Here is a 21,849-nt window from a genome sequence, read left to right on the forward strand (position 1 = left end):
AGGTATACTGGAATGTTAATTTGGGGAAAAAAATTCTGAAGATATTTGAAAGTGAATTTGATTCATTACAAATAATATGAGTTGTAGAATTGTCTCATTTTGCGGGGTTCTGTATGGTCTTTTGGATGTAGTCGGTCATGGAGAATATCATTACGAGTTGTTTTTGTCTCACTAACACAATTTATAGGTAATTTTGTATATACTTGGGTCCAGCTATTCACAATTTATATTAACGGATGAAAATACAGTGTACTGCAATGATGTTGCGAATGATGTAAAACAAGATGGGAAAGTAATAGTAATCTGGAAAATAATAGTTAAGTGAGTGGAGAAGGTGAGAACATGTGGTTAGTTTCATTGGCATGGGGAATAGAAGATTGAAATACATTTTTAACAGTGAGATCTGAGCCTGATTTCTGACAAATCAAGAGGACAAAGAAATGGTACATTTTGGTAAGATAAATTAGGGTAGGATTTATGCAATTAGTGGGAGGGCTCTGGAGAGTGTAGAACAGAAAGACTGAGTGGTGCAAATACAGTGCATTCAGAAAGTATTTAGACCCCTTCACTTTTTCCACATTTTGTTACGTTACAGCCTTAATTTAAAATGGATTAAATTCATTTTTTTATCATCAATCTACACACAATACCCCATAATAAAAAAGTGAAAATAGGTGTTTAAAATTTTTTGCAAAGTAATTAAAAAGAAATAACTGAAATATCACATTTACATAAGTATTCAGACCCTTTACTCAGTACTTTGTTGAGGCACCTTTGGCAACAATAACAGACTCAAGTCTTTGGGTATGACGCTACAAACTTGGCACACCGGTTTGGGGTAATTTCTCCCATTCTTCTCTGCAGATCCTCTCAAGCTCTGGCAGGTTGGATGGGGTGCGTCGATGCACAGCTATTTTTAGGTCCCTCCAGAGATGTTCGATTGGGTTCAAGTCCAGGCTCTGGCTGGGCCACTCAAGGACATCCACAGACTTGTCACGAAGCCACTCCTGCGTTGTCTTGACTGTGTGCTTAGGGTCGTTGTCCTGTTGGAAGGTGAACCTCCGCCCCAGTCTGAGGTCCAGAACGCTCTGGAGCAGGTTTTCATCAAGGATCTCTGTACTTTGCTCCGTTCCTTTCCCTCGATCCTGACTCGTCTCCCAGTTCCTGCCGCTGAAAAACATCCCCATAGCATGATGCTGCCACCACCATGCTTCACCGTAGGTAGGTATGGTACCTGGTTTCCTCTAGACATGACACTTGGCATTCAGGCCAAAGAGTTCAAACTTGGTTTCATCAGACCAGAGAATCTTGTTTCTCATTGTCTGAGAGTCCTTTAGGTGCCTTTTGGCAAACTCCAAGAGGGCTGCCATGTGCCTTTTACTGAGGAGTGGCTTCTGTCTGGCCACTCTACTATAAAGGCCTGATTGGTGGAGTGCTGCAGATATACTGCGGACCTGCTGAGAGCCAGCCATGATCTGTCTCTGCCTCCAGGGTCATCTGGCACAACCGACCCTTGCATGAACCTTTTTTTGCACTTTATCTTGTTCCCCTCTTTTCTTTTTCCTTCCCCCCTTCTTGTTGTTTACATGTTTTCAGTGATTTATTTAAATATTTGACTTGATAGCATCGATATGGAATCGACAATCAAAATCTTGTTGTACAATGACAATAAAGGATATTGTATTGTATTGTAGTTGTCCTTCTGGAAGGTTCTCCCATTTTCACAGAGGAGCTCTGGAGTTCTGTCAGAGTGACCATTGAGTTTTTGGTCACCTCTCTGACCAAGGCCCTTCTCCCCCGATTGCTCAGTTTGGCCGGGCGGCCAGCTCTCTGAAGAATCCTAGTGGTTCCAAAGTTTTTCCATTTAAGAATGACAGAGGCCACTGTGCTCTTTGGGACCTGCAATGCTGCAGAAATAGTTTTATACCCTTCCCCAGATCTGTGTCTTGACACAATCCTGTCTCTGAGGTCCACGGACAATTCCTTCGTCGTCATGGCTTGGGTTTTGCTCTGACATGCACTGCCGACTGTGGGACCTTATGACACGGGTGTGTCTTTCCAAATCATGTCCAATTAATTTAATTTACCTCTGGTGGACTCCAATCAAGTTGTAGAAACATCTCAAGGATAATCAATGGAATCAGGATGAACCTAAGCACAATTTTGAGTGTCATAGCAAAGGGTCTGAATACTTATGTAAATGTGATATTTCAGTTATTTCATTTTAATTACTTTGCAAAAATTTCTAAACACCTGTTTTTGCTTTTTCATTCTTGAGTATTGTGTGTAGATTGATAAAAATAAATTAAAATCCATTTTAAAATAAGGCTGTAACGTAACAAAATGTGGAAAAAGTGAAGGGGTCTGAATACTTTCTGAATGCACTGTACATAATTCCTTGATATTGGAAGCACAAGTGGACAGGGTGGTGATGAGGTGTTTGGCATGCTTGCTTTCATCAGTCAGTGTATTGAAAACAGGAGTTAGGACATCATGTTACAGTTGTACAAGACATTGTTAAAACCACAGTTGACCCACTTTATACAGTTTTGGTTGCCCTTCTGGAGGAAAGATTTCATTAAACTTGAAAGAGTACGCCAAAGATGTAAGAAAGGCTTCGACAAGGTTCCACATAGGAGATTAGTGGGCAAAATTAGAGCACATGGTATTGGAGGTAGGGTACTGACATGGATAGAAAATTGGTTGACAGACAGAAAGCAAAGAGTGGGGATAAATGGGTCCCTTTCAGAATGGCAGGCAGTAACTAGTGGGGTACCGCAAGGCTCAGTGCTGGGACTGCAGCTATTTACAATATACATTAATGACTTGGATGAAGGGATTAAAAGTACATTAGCAAATTTGCAGATGATACAAAGCTGGGTGGTGGTGTGAACTGTGAGGAAGATGCTATGAGGTTGCAGGGTGACTTGGACAGGTTGTGTGAGTGGGCGGATGCATGGCAGATGCAGTTTAATGTGGATAAGTGTGAGGTTATCCATTTTGGTGGTAAGAATAGAAAGGCAGAGTATTATCTGAATGGTGTCAAGTTAGGAAAAGGGAACATACAATGAGATCTGGGTGCCCTCGTGCATCAGTCACTGAAAGGAAGCATGCAGGTACAGCAGGCAGTGAAGAAAGCCATTGGAATGTTGGCCTTCATAACAAGAGGAGTTGACTATAGGAGCAAAGAGGTCCTTGTGCAGTTGCACAGGGCCCTAGTGAGACCGCACCGAGAGTACCGTGTGTGGTTTTGGTCTCCAAATTTGAGGAAGGATATTCTTGCTATTGAGGGCGTGCAGTGTAGGTTTACTTGGTTAATTCCCGGAATGGCGGGACTGTCATATGTTGAAAGACTGGAGCGACTAGGCTTGTATACACTGGAATTTAGAAGGATGAGAGGGGATCTTATCGAAACGTATAAGATTATTAAGGGGTTGGCACGTTAGAGGCAGGAAACATGTTCCCAATGTTGGGGGAGTCCAGAACAAGGGGCCACAGTTTAAGAATAAGGGGTAGGCCATTTAGAACGGAGATGAGGAAAAACTTTTTCAGTCAGAGAGTTGTGAATCTGTGGAATTCTCTGCCTCAGAAGGCATTGGAGGCCAATTCTCTGAATGCATTCAAGAGAGAGCGAGATAGAGCTCTTAAGGATAGTGGAGTCATGGGGTATTGGGAGAAGGCAGGAGCGGGGTACTGATTGAGAATGATCAGCCATGATCACATTGAATGGCAGTGCTGGCTCGAAGGGCCAATTGGCCTACTCCTGCACCTGTTGTCTATTGTCTATAAGATTGTAACATATGTTACTGAGATTGGATAGTTTGAGTTATAAGTACTCGTCAAATCCAACATATTGTTCGGTGATGTACAGATACAACGAAAAAAACTTGCTTGCAGCAGTATCACACCACATAGACTCAGACAAAAACACAAATTGGGCCAAATGGCTTGTTTACCTGCTGTATAGCTCTAAGACTCGTAAGTGGTTTAAAAACAGTGTTCTTGGGGGAAAATTGTAGCATCCTGGTCCAATACCAGTGAAAGCACCATCGAGTCATACAACATGGAAACAGGCCCTTCAGCCCAATTTGAACATACCAACCAACTTGTCCCATCTATACTAATCGCACGCTTGTGTTTGGCCCATATCCCCCCATAACTTTCGTATCCATGTACCTGTCCAAAAGATTCTTAAACGTTGTGATAGTACCTGCCTCAACTACCTTCTCTGGCAGCTCGTTCCATATACCTACCACCCTTTGTGTAAAAAAGAAATTCGCCCCTCAGATTACTATTAAATCTTTCCCCCCTCCCCTTTAAACCTATATCCTCTGGTTCTTGATTCCCCTACTCTGGGTAAAAGACTTTGTGCATTTACCCTATCTCTCATGATCCTGTACACCTCTATAAGATCACCCCACATCCTTTCTTATGTGAACCTACAAAGCCCTCCATAACCTGGCCCCATCCTACCTGACCGACCTCCTCCACAGGCACACTCCCACCTGCACCCTCCGCTCTGCCGCTGCCAATCTCCTATCCCCCCACATCCGGACTAAACTCAGATCCTGGGGGGACAGGGCTTTCTCCATTGCTGCTCCCACCCTATGGAACTCACTACCCCAAACCGTTAGAGACTCCCCCACACTCACCACATTCAAAACATCGCTGAAGTCTCACCTGTTCAGTACTGCCTTCAACCACTGAAGGTCACCTCACCTTCTGTCTCCTTTCTCTGTTCATTTATTTATTTACTTATTTATCTATTTATTCATTTCCCCTATGTTCTCAAAATCTCTGTAAAGCGTCTTTGAGTATATGAAAAGCGCTATATAAATAAAATGTATTATTATTATTATTATTTTCTTATAGAAGGTATTTATTAACAAAATGCTGGAGTAACTCAGCAGGTCAGGCAGCATCTCGGGAGAAAAGGAATGGGTGACAGTCTTTAGCTCAGGCCCTTGAGTCCCGGCAACATCCTTGTAAATCTTCTCTGAACGCTTTCCAGCTTGACAACAGCTTTCCTTTAACAGGGTGACCAGATCTGAACACAATGCTCCAAATGTGGCTTCCCCAATGTCCTGAACAACTGTAACATGACCTCCCAACTTTTATATTCAATACTCCAACTGAAGAAGGGAAATGTGCTGAAAGCCATGTTGATCACCCTATGACACTACTTTCAAGAAATTATGTATCTGCACTCTTACATCCCTCTGCTCTATAACACTCCCCAGAGCCTTGCCACTCACTGTGTAAATCCAGGCCTGCTTAGACATCCCAAAATACAACACATCGCACCTCTCTGTATTGAATTCCAACCGTTCCTCAGCCCAACTGCCCAACCAATCAAGATCCTGCTGCAATTTGCAACATTCATCTTTGCTATCTATAATATCATCCATTATCATGTCATCTGCAAACTTATTAATCATGTCTAGTACATTCTCATCCAAATGATTGATATAGATGACAAGCAGCAATGGTCCCAGCACCGGATCCTGAGGCACATGATGAGTCATAGGCCTCCAGTCTGAAAAACAATCTTCCACCATCACCCTCTGCTTCCATCCACAAAGTCAGTTTTGTTCTATGGCCAACTAGCTTTCCTTGGATCCCATGGAACCTAACCTTCCAGAGCAACCTACCATGCGGAATCTTGTCAAGTGCCTTTTTGAAATCCATACATGCAATGTTTACAGCTCTGTTCTCATCAACCTTTTTATTCACATCCTCAAAAAAAGTAAATCACATTTGTGAGACCTGACCTCCCATCTACAAAACCATGCGGACTATCCCTAATCAGCCCTTCCCCATCAAAATGCACTTATACCTTATCTCTCAATACTCTAGTAATGTTCCAACCACTGATGTTGGACTCACTGGCCTATAGTTCCCAGGCTTTTCCTTTCCCTATCCCCTGTCTCTTCATGCATTCCTGCTTATCTTGTAGGTTGGCTCCACTCCAGAGTGGAGGTTATAGAGCTGAGGTGCAGTATTGCAGGAGGATAGCTGATGCAACGGTACAGCGTTAATTTGGTTACTGTTTGCACTGAGACTGAGTCTACGGTACATACATTTGTGAGGATTAGAGCTTGCATATCATCATGGAGCAGTTGGAAGATGATAATGAAATTTTGGCTACAGCTAAAATTGAGAACAATCCCCCACAATCTGTTGTGTAGGTAAAAAAGGAAGAAGGGTCGCGACCCGAAATGTCACACATTCCTTCTCTCCCGAGATGCTGCCTAACCCGCTGAGTTACTCCAGCATTTTGTGTCTCCCCACAACCTGATGTTGCTTCCTGCACGGTTCTTGGATGTGTCAGATGATGACTACCATTGTCAGTTTGCATCTTGATCCACATTGTGACTCTGGGAGAAACATTTTACCCATTGGAAAGTGATTGTCGAGGACTCTCACCATGATTCTTTTCCTTGATATTCACTAACATTATTATTGCCAAGTTATGCAACAGGCAGTGCTGCTGCCTCACAGCTCCAGCAACCTGATTTATTCTCGATCTTTGCTATTTTGTGTGTGTTGAGTTTGCATGTTCTCCCCAGATTTTCCCTAGGGACCCAAGTTTTATCTTGCTTTCCAAAGACATTGCATGGTAAGTTGGATTCATCCATTCATAGTTATCAAGCAGTGAAATAGACCCTTCAGGCCAACTTGTTCGTGGCATCTAAGATGCCATTCTGAACAAATCCCATTTACATGCATTTGGCTAATATCCTTAAAGTTATCCAATCCATGTAACTGTCCAAATAATTTTTAAACATTGTAATTATACATGCTTTCACTACCTCCTCTGGCAACTCATACCATATACCTACCACATTCTGTGTTCAAAAATATCCCCCTTGTGTCCCCTTTAAATCCCTTGGATCCCCTTAAAATCTGTCCCCTCTCAACTTAGACCTTTGTCTTCTAAGTTTTATTTTCAGCTATCCTGGGAAAAGACTCTGATTAAATGCCTAATGTATGGCCCTCATAATTTTATAAGCTTCTATAAGGTCACCCCTCAGCCTCCTTTGTCCAGGGAAAACGGTACCAGCCTACCCCATCTCTCATTAGAACACAAGCCCTCCAAACAAGACAACATCCTTGCGAATCTTTTCCATTTCTCCTCTTTCTTAAACACATTCATCCTAATCCTTGCCAATCAAAGCTGCACACAATCCTCAATGCGGTCTAATCGATGTTTTGTTTAATTATAATATGATATCCCAACTCTTGACCTCAAAAAGGCAAGCATACTTTCCACCTGCCATTCCTTTGCCCATTTTCTCAATGGAGCATTCACTCTCCTAACAAATTTGGTGCAACATTAAATATCAGGATGAGGTCATTCAGAGTGAATATAGGGAGTTAGACAAAACATTAAAATGCAGGACCTCAAGGATAGTAATCTCTGGATTATTTCTGGTGCCATGTGCCAATGATGGGTCGATAGAACATGAATGTGTGGCTCAAGAGTTGGTTCAGAGGGCAGAGGTGACTTCTACAAGATGGACAGGGTGGCATCTGAACTGGAGTGGGACCAATAGCATGGCAGGGAGGTTAGCTAGTGCAACTCGGGAAGGTTTAAATTAGAGTGGCAAGGACTTGTGAACTAGAGTAGTAGGTCAGAAATTGGATGTGATAGGAATGTTGAGGCTGGTACCAGTCAGTCACAAAGGACAGACAGGGAGAGGTGAAGGTATATGGTGAAGCTAATAGGCTGAAGTGTGTTTATTTCAATGCAAGGAGTATTGTGGGGAAAGCAGATGAACATAGAGCCTGGATCGCAGTTTAGGACTATGATGTTGTGGCCATTGCCAGAACGTGGTTGTGAGATGGACACGACTGGCAGGTCAAGAGTTTCCAAAGTTTTGATTTATCAGATGTGAAGGGCAGAGAGGAAAAAGTGGTGGAGGAGTTGCACGACTAATCGGATAAACTATCATGCAACACTCAGTGAGGACATACTGGAGGGTTCGTCTGCTGAGGCAATATTCATCTATAAATATCTATATACTGAAAAACTCTTTGTTTGTTTGTTTCTTCCTGAACTACAGCCAAAACGGTACACAATAGCACGACAATTTTAGGTCCACCTTGCTCAGCATCGTCCCTTTGGTGCTAATGGAAGAACTTGGTGTTATATTTTTTAAGTTATTCACATTTTTAAGTTTAAATCTATCTCCTGGGGAGGGAGGGAGGAGGGAGGAGGAAGGATAAGGGGGGTTGAGGGGGATGGAGTTGGGGGGAGGGGGAGGAAGGGGGGAGGGGAGGGAGGGGAGGGAGGGGGGTAGGGAGAAGGAGAGGAAGGAGGGGGATATATATATATAGATTTAGTATGTTCCTGAACTACAGCCAAAACTGTACACGATAACACTACAATTTTACCATCATCTTAATCGCCTTTTTAAAGTTTAATAAAAATCATCTCTCCATTTCCTCTGGCTGTCATCCGCGTTCAACGTCACAGTGGGACCCGCCCGAGTGACAGGAGTGGCGGCCAATGAGGGGGGGGGGAGGCTCCTCCCTTTTCCACCTGCCCGTCAGCCACGTTGGACGTCACAATGGGACCCGCCCGAGTGACGGGAGTGGCGGCCAATGGGGGAGCTGCTGAGCTGACAAGCTGAATCTTTAATAAATGCGCTCCCCCTCTACCCCCAGCCGGGAGGACCAGCACCGGTTCTGGGTGCTCCGTGTCTGACCTTCCTCCCGTGGTGCAGTGTGCCGGCAGAGGGTCCAACAAGATTGCGGTCGCCGTCGTTCGCCGCCGAGCTTTAGGAGAGGTTTCGGGTCCACGGTTCGCTCTGGCTGCACGGGGCCAAGGTGAATGGCTCCCTCTCCCTTTCCCTGTCCCCCCTTGCCCGCCTATGGCCCCGGGGGACACTCCCCGCCCGGCAACGGGTCCACGGATCGTCAGTTGGGGGAGGGTTTCTGGGCCCGCAGGAGAGGTTTGCACCCAACGGGGGTTGCTGTGCCCACAGGAATGCCCGCAGGAGAGATTTAACCCAATGGATCCATGCCCGTCTAGTAGAGCTTAAAAATAAAAAAGGGGTGCAAGGACTCAAATGCGATTGTACCACAGACCCCTCACTCAGGATATCGAGGAACAGATATGTAGACAGATTACTGAAAGCAGCCGGGTTGTCTTAGTGGGTGACTTTAACTTTCCCAATCTTGACTGAGACTTGCTCAGTGTCAAAGGCTTAGGCAGAATTTATTTGGCGGATCCAAGAGGATTTCTTTAAATATTATGTGGATGGTCCAACCGAGAAGGGAACATACCTGAGTGAAAAGACCAAAGTCTGCAATAAGGTAGGTTGGAATATCAGGGCCATGCCCTGGCTTATAGGAGACTGTTCAGTGATATGATAACAGAGGGGAAGAAGGTGTTTCTGTGTCTGGTGGTGCATGTGTTTACGCTTTTGTAACTTCCGCCTTATGGGGTGAAGAGACGAGGACATAACGGGTGAAAAAGGTCCTTGATTATATTGGCTGCTTTCCTGAGGCAGCATGAAGTGTAGATTGAATCAATGGTTTGTGTGATGAACTTAGCAACATCCACAATTCTCTGCAATCTTATGCAGTTTTGGGCAGAGTTGTTCCCAAATCAAGCTGTGATGTGTCCTTGTAGTATGCTTTCTACGGTTCATCTGTAGAAGGTGGCAATAGTCGTTGGGGACATGCAGAACTTCCTTGGTCTCCTGAGGAAGTAGAAGCATTCTTGCCTTTCCAAATGCGAATAAATTGTCTCAGAATTCCCACCAATTCACACCAAGGGTAGTAGGTGTATGGAACGCTGCTCACGGAGGAAGTTGAGGCAGCCACGATCGCAACGTTTAAGTAACATTTAGATAGATACATGGATAGGACAGGTTTAGAGGGATATGGGCCAAACGCAGGCAGGTGGGACTAGTGTAGATGGGATGGGGCATGTTGGTCAGTGTGGGCAAGTTGGGCTGAGGGGCCTGTTTCCAGAATGTATGACTCTAATGCTAAGCACATTGGTCTGTAGATTCCCGGCTTATCCTTGCAGCCCTGTTTAAACAAAGGCACAACATTAACTATCCTCAAGTCTTCCATCTAAAGAAGATATAGAAATCTGTGCCAGCATCACAGCAATTTCTTTCTTTGCTTTCTACAACATCCTAGGATACACCTGGTCAGGTCCTGAGGATTTAGCCATCTTTATGTGCTTCAAGATCACCAGCACTTTCTCTTTATCAATGTCGATGTCTTGCAGGATATGATTGCTTCTTTTCCTGAACTCAATACTTTTCATGTCCTTCTCCATGGTAAATACATACGAGAAGAATTCATTTCAGACCTCGCTCTTCCACTGGTTGAGCACATAGATTATAATATTCATAATTAAGGGTACCTACACTCTCCCTGACTACTTACTCTCCCTTTTGCTTTTAAATGCTTGCAAAATCTTTCAGGATTCCCCTTCACCTTTGGGGTTGGGATATCTCATGTCCCGGTTTTACCCTTCTAATTTCCTCCCTAATTGTATTCCTATATCCCTTGTACACCTGAAAGGACTTTTTTGATACTAGCTGCCTTCGCATGACATACTGCACCTTATTTTTCTTGTCCAGACCCTTAATATTCCTCGTCAACCAAAGTTGCCCAATCTTGCCAGTCTCGCCCTTCAGTCTAAAGGGAATAAGCTGGCCTGAACTCTTTCTATCACACATTTATAAGCCTTCCACTTGTCTGACATCTCTTTGCCTGCTAATTACCTCGACCAATCAACCTTTGCAATAAGTTCCTGTCTGATGCCATCAAAATGAGCCTTTCCCCAATTTACAGTGCCCTCCATAATGTTTGGGATAAAGACCCATTGTTTATTTATTTATTTGCCTCTAATTCCACAATTTGAGATTTGTAATAGAAAAAAATCGTATGTGGTTAAAGTGCGCATTGTCAGATTTTAATGAAGGCCATTTTTATACATTTTGGGTTCACCATGTAGAAATTACAGCAGTGTTTATACATAGTCCCCCCATTTCAGGGCACCATAATGTTTGGGACACAACAATGTCATGTAAATGAAAGTAGTCATGTTTAGTATTTTGTTGCATATCTTTTGCATGCAATGACTGCTTGAAGTCTGCGATTCATGGACATCACCAGTTGCTGGGTGTCTGTCTTCTCTGGTGATGCTCTGCCAGGCCTGTATTGCAGCCATCTTTAGCTTATGCTTGTTTTGGGCGCAAGTCCCCTTCAGATTTCTCTTCAGCATATAAAAGACATGCTCAACTGGGTTCAGATCGGGTGATTGACTTGGCCACTCAAGAATTGACCATTTTTAAGCTTTGAAAAACTCCTTTGTTGCTTTAGCAGTATGTTTGGGATCATTGTCTTGCTGCCAATGAGTTTTGAGGCATTTATTTGAACTTGAGCAGATAGGATGTGTCGATATACTTCAGAATTCAATTCTGCTGCTACCATCAGCAGTTGTATCATCAATGAAGATAAATGAGCCAGTGCCTTCAGCAGCCATACTTGCCCAGGCCATAACACCCCCACCACCGTGTTTCACAGATGAGGTGGTATGCTTTGGATCTTGGGCAGTTCCTTCTCTCCTCCATACTTTACTCTTGCCATCACTCTGATATAAATTAATCTTCATCTCATCTGTCCACAAGACCTTTTTCCAGAACTGTGGTTGCTCTTTTGGCAAACCTTCTTGGCAAACTGTAACCTGGCCATCCTCTTTTTGTGGCTAACAAGTGGTTTGCATCTTGCAGTGTTGCCTCTGTATTTCTGTTCATGAAGTCTTCTGGGGACAGTGGTCATTGACAAATCCACACCTGACTCCTGAAGAGTGTTTCTGATCTGTCGGACAGGTGTTTGGGGATTTTTCTTTATTATAGAGAGAATTCTTCTGTCATCATCTGTGGAGGTTTTCCTTGGCCTGCCAGTCCCTGTTCCAAATAGTTGATTTTGGTAAGCCTAAGGTTTAACTGTTGTCTCTAAGTTTTACTCTTGTTTCTCAGTCTCATAATGGCTTATTTGACTTTCATTGGCACAACTTTGGTCCTCATGTTGATAAACAGCAATAAAGGTTTTCAAAGATGATGGAAAGATTGGAGGAAAGACTAGTTGTTGAGAGCTCTCTTATACCTGCATTAAGAAGGCAATTAAACACACCTGAGCAATTACAAACACCTCTGAAGCCATGTGTCCCAAACATTATGGTGCCCTGAAATGGGGGGACTATGTATAAACACAGCTGTAATTTCTACATGGTAAAACCAAAATGTATAAAAATGGCCTTTAATAAAATCTGACAATGTGCACTTTAACCACCTGTGATTTTTTTCTATTACAAATCTCAAATTGTGGAGTACAGAGGCAAATAAATAAATGATGGATCTTTCTCCAAAACATTATGGAGGGCACTGTAGGATTTAAATTTGAGAATCAATCCTATCATTTGCCATGACTGTCCTGAAACTGTGAGCAATGCTCATCAGATCAGACCACATCTGTGGCAAGAGAAACGGAGCTTGCCTTTTAGGTTGAAGACTCTTCGTTAGAACTGTTCAGCTTGTTAAGCTGCAGGGATGGTGGAGGAGAGAGGATGTCTTTGTTCAACCAAAACCAGTGTGATCCTGTGGAGATAAGCTATAAATTAGGTTAAATGTACAGGGGCATTTAGAGAGTGAGAACAAAGACAAAAGAACATAGAAAAAGAATGTAACAGTTATGAAAAGCAGAGCAGAAAGACATGCCCAGCAGATCTGACTTGACATGCCATACCGCCCCAGAAGAAAAAAGGGAGGAAAACATACCACAAATAAGCTGAGCCAATATCACAGATGGACCACTGATGCAGAGAGAAATCTATTTATCAAAAATTATAGAATTCCATATTGAATCCAGAAAAGATTGCAATGTGCTCATTGTGTTTCCCCCATGTAAAACCATTACATCCATGCCAAAGAAGTTGCCTGCATTTGACCAATATCCCTCTAAGCCTATCCTCTTCAGGTACTTGTCTAAATCTCTCTCAATCGTTGTACTGTACTTGCTTTCACCACTTCCTCTGGCAGCTTGTTCCATATACCTGGCCCTGTGTGTGTGTGTTGCACCTCAGATCCCTTTTTCCCCTTAAAGCCATCTTGCTTTAGACCCACTACCATGGGAAAAACTGGGACCATTCACCTTTTCTATGCCCCTCATGATTTTATATACCTTTATAAGGTCAGAAAGAAATCTATCCTCTACAACCTCTCTTTATAACAAGCCCTCGAGTCCCCACAATAACCTTGTGAACCTTTACTGCATTCTTTCTAGTTTAGAGATATCCTTCCTATATATGGAATGGAACACAGTACTGCAGTGTGGTCTCTCCAATGTGGTCTCACCCTACCAGGCAACGCCCTGCCTGAGGTGAATTATGGCTGGCCCTGATTGGTTCTGGTCTTTTCTTGTCTCCAGCTCTTCACCCTCTTCACTCAACTTTCATTCTGAAGAAGAGTCCCGACCTGAAACGTCACCCATCCTTTTCCTCCAGAGATGCTGCTTGACCTGCTGTGTTACTCCAGCACTTTGTATCTGATTTGCAGTTTTGTTGTACAGATCATTTTGGTTGAGGCAATCTGTAGTTAACACTGTGACCATTAGAGGGAGCTCCTCACAGCAACTCAGCTTTTGTCAGCATGGATCCAATTAACTTCATAGCTTGGTTTCCCATTGAAATAATTTAATTATATCTGCTTCAATAACTCTAACCAACTCTAAAAAGTAACATTTCAACTATATTAGATTAGAGATACAGCGTGGAAACAGGCCCTTTGGCCCACGGGGTTCGCGCCGAACAGTGATCCCCACACATTAACACCATCCTACACCCACTCGGGACAATTTTTTTACATTTACCAAGCCAATTAACCTACAAACCTGTATGTCTGGAGTGTGGGGGGAAACCGAAGATCTCGGAGAAAACCCACACAGGTCACGGGGGAACGTACAAGCTACGTACAGACAGCACCCGTAGTCGGGATCGAAACCGGGTCTCCGGCGCTGCATTCGCTGTAAGGCAGCAACTACCCCCGCGCCACCGTGACCGCCCTATTGTTATGTTATATATCTATTTGTTCTATTATCCTACTCTACACCATCCTAAATTGAAGCATCACAATTTAGAAATAAAAATAATTTATTGAATTTAGTGATGTCTACAAAAATTAAAATTCTCTGATCTTGAGTATAAGTGTGATATTGGCTTATCAGGTGTTGCACAAATTAGATCTAGAAACAATTTGAATGTGTATTAGTTAATATGATTTTGTTTTGCAATAATTAATTGACAAGAACTGCTTACAATTAGGCTCCAGATATTCTCTTGCACAGATTACTGAAAGCTATCTTTTATTTAATTGCACATATTCTTTTGATATAAAAGTGAAATACTGCAGGTCATGTAAACGTTGAAGTGAAAACAGGAAATGTTAATTGAAATCAACATAAACATATGAATCTGGAGCAGGTGTTGGCTAAAGATAGACACAAAAAGCTGGAGTAACTCAGCGGGAGAGACAGCATCTCTGGAAAAAAGGAATTGGATGACGTTTCGGGTCGAGACCCTTCTTAGACTGAAAGGTAACAGAAGGTGGAAAGGGGTGGAGATGGGAAGATGTGATTAGTGGTGGGATTCCGTTGGAGGTTTCGAAAATGTCGGAGGAATATGTGTTGTATGCGACAGCTCCCATCTCCCCTTTTTCCGCCTTCCGCAGAGACCATTCCCTCTGCAATTCCCTGGTTAACTTATCCCTTTCCACCCAAATCACCCCCTCCCCAGGTACCTTCCCCAGCAACAGCAGGAAATGCAAGACCTGTCCTTATACCTCCTCCCTCGACTCTGTCCAGGGACCCTGACAGTCCTTTCAGGTTAGGCAGAGGTTCACTTGCACCTCCTCCAACCTCATTTACTGTATCTGTTGTTCAAGGTGTGAACAAAATCGTCGAGACCAAACGTAGACTGGCCGATCGTTTTGCTGACCACCTTCGCTCAGTCCGCCTAGACCTACCTGATCTCCCTGTTGCCAAACACTTTAATTCCCCTTCCCATTCCTACACCGTCCTTTCTGTCCGAGGCCTCCTCCATTGTTAGAGTGAGGCCAAACGCAAATTGGAGGAACAGCATTTCATATTTCGCTTGGGCAGCTTACAACCCAGTGATATGAATATTGATTTCTCTAACTTCAAGTAACCCCTGCATTCCCTCCATCCCTCCCCTACCCAAGTCATACCAGATTCAAGGTCATCTTATTGAGTCTCGTTGTCTGGACTCATTCTCACCTAACACCTAATAATTGCCTGTTTCCTTTATCATTGTTACTTTTTTGCATGTCTTTCATTCATTTGTTCTATATCTCTCTACATCACCATCTATATCTCTTGTTTCCCTTTCCCCTGACTCTCAGTCTGAAGAAGGACCTCGAACCGAAACGTCACTTGTTCCTTTTCTCCAGAGATGCTGTCTGTCCCGCTTAGTTACTCCAACAATATGTGTCTCTCTTTGGATTAAACCAACATCTGCAGTTCCTTCCTGAGCCTTGGCGGCAAAGGGAGCCTCGGCGGTGGTGGGACTTCAGCGGCAGCGGGAGCTTCAGTGGCGGTGGGGCCTCGGTGGTGGTGGGGCCTCGCGATCGACCTGTGATCAGTGGTCGATGAGCATGAGGGGGGGACGGGAAGACAATGGAGGACCCGGCGTTGGGGGACCATCATGAGGGACCGTGGGAGAACAAAATGGGACCCAGTGTGGGGGAGGGGGCTCACTAGTTTTGGAATCCTCTGCATCGGTGACAAGCCTGCGTTTGTTTGTTTATTCCGGTTAAGGCGCTGTGCACACGGCAGCCAGCTAACAGTCGCTTCTTTTTCTTTTTGCTTTCACTTTTAATTTCAAGTGTTCATGTACCTTGTTGTGCGTTGTGACTGTTGGCAGACCAATTTCCCTCCGGGGATGAATAAAGTTCTATCGTATCGTAAACAGTTGGCTAGTTGGCACTTCGAACATGTTGTATATAATTAAATCATGGATGATCTGACTCTAACCTTAACTCCACATTCCTGTCCACCTGTGATGACATTTCACTCCATACTTATCAAGTATCTATCTACCTCTCGCTTGAAATATTCAGAATCAATTTCTATTGTTTTTTGTGGAAGCAGTTTCCAAAGACAGTCAATCTTGTACAATATAAAAAAAATCTCAGAGTCTATCTTAAATGGGTAGGTAGCCCTTTAGTTTTGGACATATTTTCCCACAAGAGGAAAAATCCTCTCAAGATCTTTGTTTCAATCAAGTCCTCTTCTAAACTTTAACAAGTACAAACCTGGCCTATCCAACCTGTCCTCTAAACACAAACCACCTATGTGCGGGAAGGTACCACAGATGCTGATTTACACTGAAGATGGACACAAAATGCTGGAGTAACTCAGTGGGTCAGGCAGCATCTCTGGAGAGAAGGAATGGTGATGTTTTGGGTCGAGACCCTTCTTCAGACTGTTGTCAGGGGAGAGGGAGACACAGAGATAAGGAAGTGTGAGAGATCAAAAGAGATGAGATCAAGGAAAATGTAGAATAGTTCATTGTTAGCGCTGAGAAGCTGATGACAAAAAGCGACAGCTTTGTTGTAACCTTCCCCTAGCAAACAATGACCTATTCTACATTTTCCTTGATCCCCATCTCTTTAGATCTCTTGCACTTCCTTATCTCTGTGATTCCCCCTCTCCTGGCTCAATCTACAGAAGGGTCTCGACCCGAAACAACCCACCCATTCCAGTTATTAATCGAGTAAATCTCTGAATTGTTTCCAGTGCTGAAACTCTCGTTTGTTTGTTCCTGAACTACAGCCAAAACGGTACACGATAGCGCAACAAATTTAGGCCCACCTTATCGTCGCCCCTTTGGTGCTAATGCAAGAAGTTTAATTGAAATCAGTGTTACATTTTTAAAATTATTCAAATTTTAAAGTTTGAATATCTCCTAGGGAGGGAGGGGGGTGGAGGGAGGGGGGGGGGGTAGGGAGGGGGGAGGAGGGAGGATAAGGTGGGTAGGGAGGGGAAGGGGGAGCAGGAGGGGGAGTGAGGGGAGGGGGGAGAGGTGGGGAGAGGTGGGGAGGGGAGGGGGAGAGGTGGGGAGGGAGGGGGAGAGGTGGGGAGGGAGGGGGGGAGGTGGGGAGAGGTGGGGAGGGAGGGGCGAGGGGGGAGGGGGTAGATGTGGTCTCAACAGTACCCTATATACGACTGGGGGGAGGGGGAGCAAGAGCGGAGCTGCGGGATATTACTTTCTTGCTCCCCTTCCCCCCAGTCATAACAGGGACAGAGTCCCCCTAGACATAAGGTCACAAGTGATAGGAGTATGATTAGGCCATTCGGCCCATCAAGTCAACTCTGCCATGGCTCATCTATCTCTCTGAACCCCATTCTCCTACCTTCTCCCCATAACCTCTGACAACTGTACTAATCAAAAATCTATCTATCTCTGCCTTAAAAAATATTCACTGACAGCCTCTACAGGCTTCTGTGGCAAAGAATTCCACAGATTCACTAACCTCTGACTAATGAAATTTCTCCTCATCTCCTTCCTAAACAAATGTCCTTTAATTATGAGGCTATGACCTCTAGTCCTAGACTCTCTCGCTAGTGGAAACATCCTCTCCACATCCACTCTATCCAAGCCTTTCACTATTCTGTATGTTTCAATAAGGTCCACCCTCATTTTTCTAAACTGCAGCAAGTACTGGCCCAGTGTTGACAAACATTGGTTAACCTGGAACCTCATTTCTAGCCCTCACCTTCCACCCCATCAGCTGTCGCATACAGCACATAATCTTCCAACATTTTTGCCACCTCCAACGGGATCCCACCACTAGTCACATCTTCCCATCTCCACCCCTCTCCGCTTTCTGCAGAGACCGTTCCCTCTGCAACTCCCTGGACAACTCATCCCTTCCCACCCAAACCACCCCCTCCCCAGGTACTTTCCCCTGCAACCGCAGGTAATGCAATACCTGTCCTTATACCTCCCCTCTCAACTCCGTCCAAGGACCCTGACATTCTTTTCAGATGTTACCTCCTCTAACCTCATCTACTGTATCCGCTGTTCCAGGTGTGGACTCCTATATATTGGCGAGATCAAACGTAGACTGGGCGATCATTTCGCTGAACACCTGCTCAGTCTGCCTCAACCTATCTGATCTCCCAGTTGCTAAACACCTTAACTCCCCCTCCCATTCCCACACTGACCTTTCTCTCCTGGGCCGCCTCCATTGTCAGATTGAGGCCCGGTGCAAATTAGAGGAACAGCATCTCGTATTTTGCTTGGGCAGCTTACACCCCAGCGGTATGAACATTGTCTCTTCTTACATCAAGTAACCCTTGCTTTTCCTCTCTCTCCATCCATCCCCCTTCCCAGTTCTCCGACCAGTCTTACTGTCTCTGACTACATTTTATCTCTGTTTGCATTGTTGTTACCTTCTCCCAGCTAACAATGGTCTATGTATCTCCCTCTCCCCTGACATCAGTCTGAAGAAGGTTCTCGACCCGAAACGTCACCCATTCCTTCTCTCCAGAGATGCTGCCTGAGTTGCTCCAGCATTTTGTGTCTATCTTCAGTTTAAACCAGCATCTGCGGTTCCTTCCGACCGAATACCTGGTTGACAGCTACTTGAGCAGATTGCCCCTTGTGGGAACTTGCTCTGCACAAATTAGCTGCTGTATTTCCCATATTTCAACAGAGACCATACTTGGGAAGATAAAATAAATGTCATTGCTTTTGGGAGTCATGAGTTTATGAAGGGTATTAAATAAATGTTCCATCTTTCCTTGCTCTACACTGTATTTCAGGTTTTTGGAGGAAAGGTCATTTAGAGGATAAACTGTAATGTCTGTTCCTAACATCAGATGGCAGTATTGTCTTGCATTCCCAGGGCAGGATAGCAAATATCCTGTATTGACCAGTAGTAACTGTGTTTTTGCAGGGGAGGTTTATTTTTGTAATTGCTCAATGTAATGGTGAATAGATGCATGAATGAGTTATTTCACTAGAGTAGACCTTGGCATTAAATCTCCAATAAATCTGATGTCTATTAACGCAGAAGAAAAAGTGAGGCTAAAATTCTGTGCCTATATTTTATAAAGCGAACAGCAAGTTCGATCGGTTAATGCTGGCTGTCCAAAGGGATCTATCTCTTTTAATCCTGTTCTTGCCCTGCTCCCTTTAATACTTGAAGCAGGTCTAATATTTACATTTTCCATACAATTGACTCTGATTCAGTGGCCACCAATGACTGGATTCTCATGTTGTTCCTCGGTGTGATTCACTGTTGGCAAAGTCGTGAGAACAGGTCAGCTTTCTGTTTTATGTGATCTGGTATCTGGATCAAGGATCATCTGAGCAGCAAAGTGAGGAGAGATGCAAAATTTATAAGCTATTTTCAAATCTCCACTTTATCAAGTAGTGTGGAGAATTAAGTTTTAATAAAATGGCTTTAAGCAAAATGAGGTATTAAATAAAATATATATATTCTGTATATATAGGGATATATTCTGAGAACAAGTGAGACATATGTCTTTGACTGCTAATGATATATGTGACTTGACTAGATTGCAGTGCAGAGGAAATTGTGGTGGAGGGCAGGGAGAGGACAAAGGAGACATAGTGGGGTGCCGGGCAGAGAATATGGGGTATTTGTACATGCCATTACTGCAAGAGATTAAAAACATGAGGATGTGGTGACAAGTAAATTCACAAAGGAGCTGTGGGAGCTTCATTACTCAAGAAGTACTCAATGTACAGAACTCACGACCACGTGGAGTAGTGGAAATGAATAGTCTGATTGAATTTAAACCAGTGATGCCTCAATCCAGCCTGTGGGCTACATATGACCATTCTTTCTGGCGTTCAATGGTTCTTTGTTATCATGTGTACCAAGGTATAGTGAGATTCTTTTTTTGCATACAGATCAGTAAGATTAGTGCCATACATAAGTACAATCCCTGATTAAGTACAGAATGCACAGAAACAGCCCACTGAGTCCATATGCAAGAGTCGCCAGGATTTGGTGTCATTTTCTAAGTCCCAGCTGCAGCTGGAAATAAAGATCTAGAGCCTAAGAGTAGGGAAGGTTGTGTGGTCCAGGTGATGGGGAGTTCAACTCTGCCCATCTTCTGCAATTTGTCTTGGAAATTTGACAACTCTCAAGATGCAAAGAGCATCTTGTAAGTGACAATAACAGCCGACTACCTGCTTGCAATTACTGCACCTTTGGTGCTAGTTTAAACTAGTAAGACCATACCTGAATGTTTAGATTTGCAACATGATTTCATGACTACACAATGCCGTTAGCTTGTTCCATCCCACCAAATAATTGTCCTGAATCAGTGGGAAGAGGTAAATGCTGATTAACTCTATTTGCTGTCAAGCAGAGCTTTAGTGTTTGGCCTCAGAAAAGAATGAAGCACCATAGGGGTAGCCAGCACATGACTTGTTTGTCTAGTGGCAAGGATGGAGGTTACGAGATCTCTAGCCTATTCGCCAAGCCATGAAAGCAATATGGACATCAGCTCTGGATCAGTGGCATTAGTTTGCGCCTCATTGGATGGAGCGGTTGATGAAAAATTTTAAATGAGAAAGATGTGAATAAAAATTGAGAAAATATTACTTTTAACATCCCTTCCCATATTTCTAAACTTGAACAATCATATAAGTCTTTGCCTAGCTTGAGAGAACCCTGTCTGCCATGTTATTCTGGGACATGGCACCAATAGTATAATTGAGATTTTCTGCGTGGTTGAGGAGGAGTTTTGTTTACATGATACAATGTCAACAAAGCACATTTTGTGTGGTTTATCCAGGAAAGAGTCCTTGTCTGGTTTTATCATGAACGCTTCCCCGAATGTCTGAAATAAATGCCCTGACCTGCCCTTTGTAGCTGCCTGCTTGCGAGTGTGCTGCTGTGGCTAAAATGTTTGATTCACAAACTTGGTGGTCCTGTTTATAAACTTGCTGGATTAAGTACAGGAAACATAATGGGCGAGTTGACAGGATGCTGTTAACATCTTTTCACTTTAATGTTTAATTAATGTTTACAGCATTCAGGTAAACAGAAATTCTGAAAGCACGTTTTAGTATCTTGATTTGGAAATGATTAAAGGTGTTTTTTGCTGATGGTCATAGAACTGAGTGGTCACTAAAACTAATTAACGTCAAGTCTGAGAATGGCGTTGGGAGGAGAAAATTATTTTGCACTGTTTTATTAACTAAAGTTTAATTTAATTCTAAAGCAGTGGAAATTTAATACCAACTAGACTGAGGTGGACCCGTTGGGTCCAAATCTCTCCTGTGGGCCCCTCCTGGGGCAACCCTCCCCCAACTGATGATCCTGCGGGCCCGGCAACCCTCTCCAACTGACGAAGCCCGTTGCCGGGCAAGGAGTGTCCCCTGGGGTCATGGGCGGGCTAGGGGGGACAGGGAAGGGGAAAGGGTGCCACCCACCTCGGCCCCATGCTGCCAGCACTGCAGCCAGAGCGAGCCGTGGACCCAAAGCCTCTCCTGCATTGGTCTAGCACCCTCCCCTTCCCCCCACTCCCCTCCTCCCCCCACACCCTCCCACCCCCCACACCTGCCATTGGCAAAACTAACGTCCAGGCTCAGGAACAGCTTCTACCCTGTAACCGAAGATAAACACAAAATGCTGGAGTATCTCAGCGGGCCAGGCAACATCTCTGGAGAGAAGGAATGGGTGACGTTTCGGGTCAAGACCCTTCTTCAGACTGATGTCAGGAGAGAGGGAGATACTTAGATAAGGATATGTAAAGTTT

General features: G+C 44.0%; 2 protein-coding genes across 2 annotated transcripts in view; one reads left to right on the forward strand and one right to left on the reverse strand.

The window, feature by feature from the left end:
* Window positions 1-21,849, reverse strand: part of adss2 (adenylosuccinate synthase 2) — a 612,379-nt gene that overhangs the window by 532,711 nt on the left and 57,819 nt on the right. The gene's annotated exons all lie outside the window — the stretch shown is intronic.
* The window catches only part of smyd3 (SET and MYND domain containing 3), a 675,783-nt gene that overhangs the window by 622 nt on the left and 653,312 nt on the right, over window positions 1-21,849 (forward strand). The gene's annotated exons all lie outside the window — the stretch shown is intronic.

Source organism: Rhinoraja longicauda, chromosome 9 (assembly GCF_053455715.1).
Source record: "Rhinoraja longicauda isolate Sanriku21f chromosome 9, sRhiLon1.1, whole genome shotgun sequence".
Classification (NCBI taxonomy): Eukaryota; Metazoa; Chordata; class Chondrichthyes; order Rajiformes; family Arhynchobatidae; genus Rhinoraja; species Rhinoraja longicauda.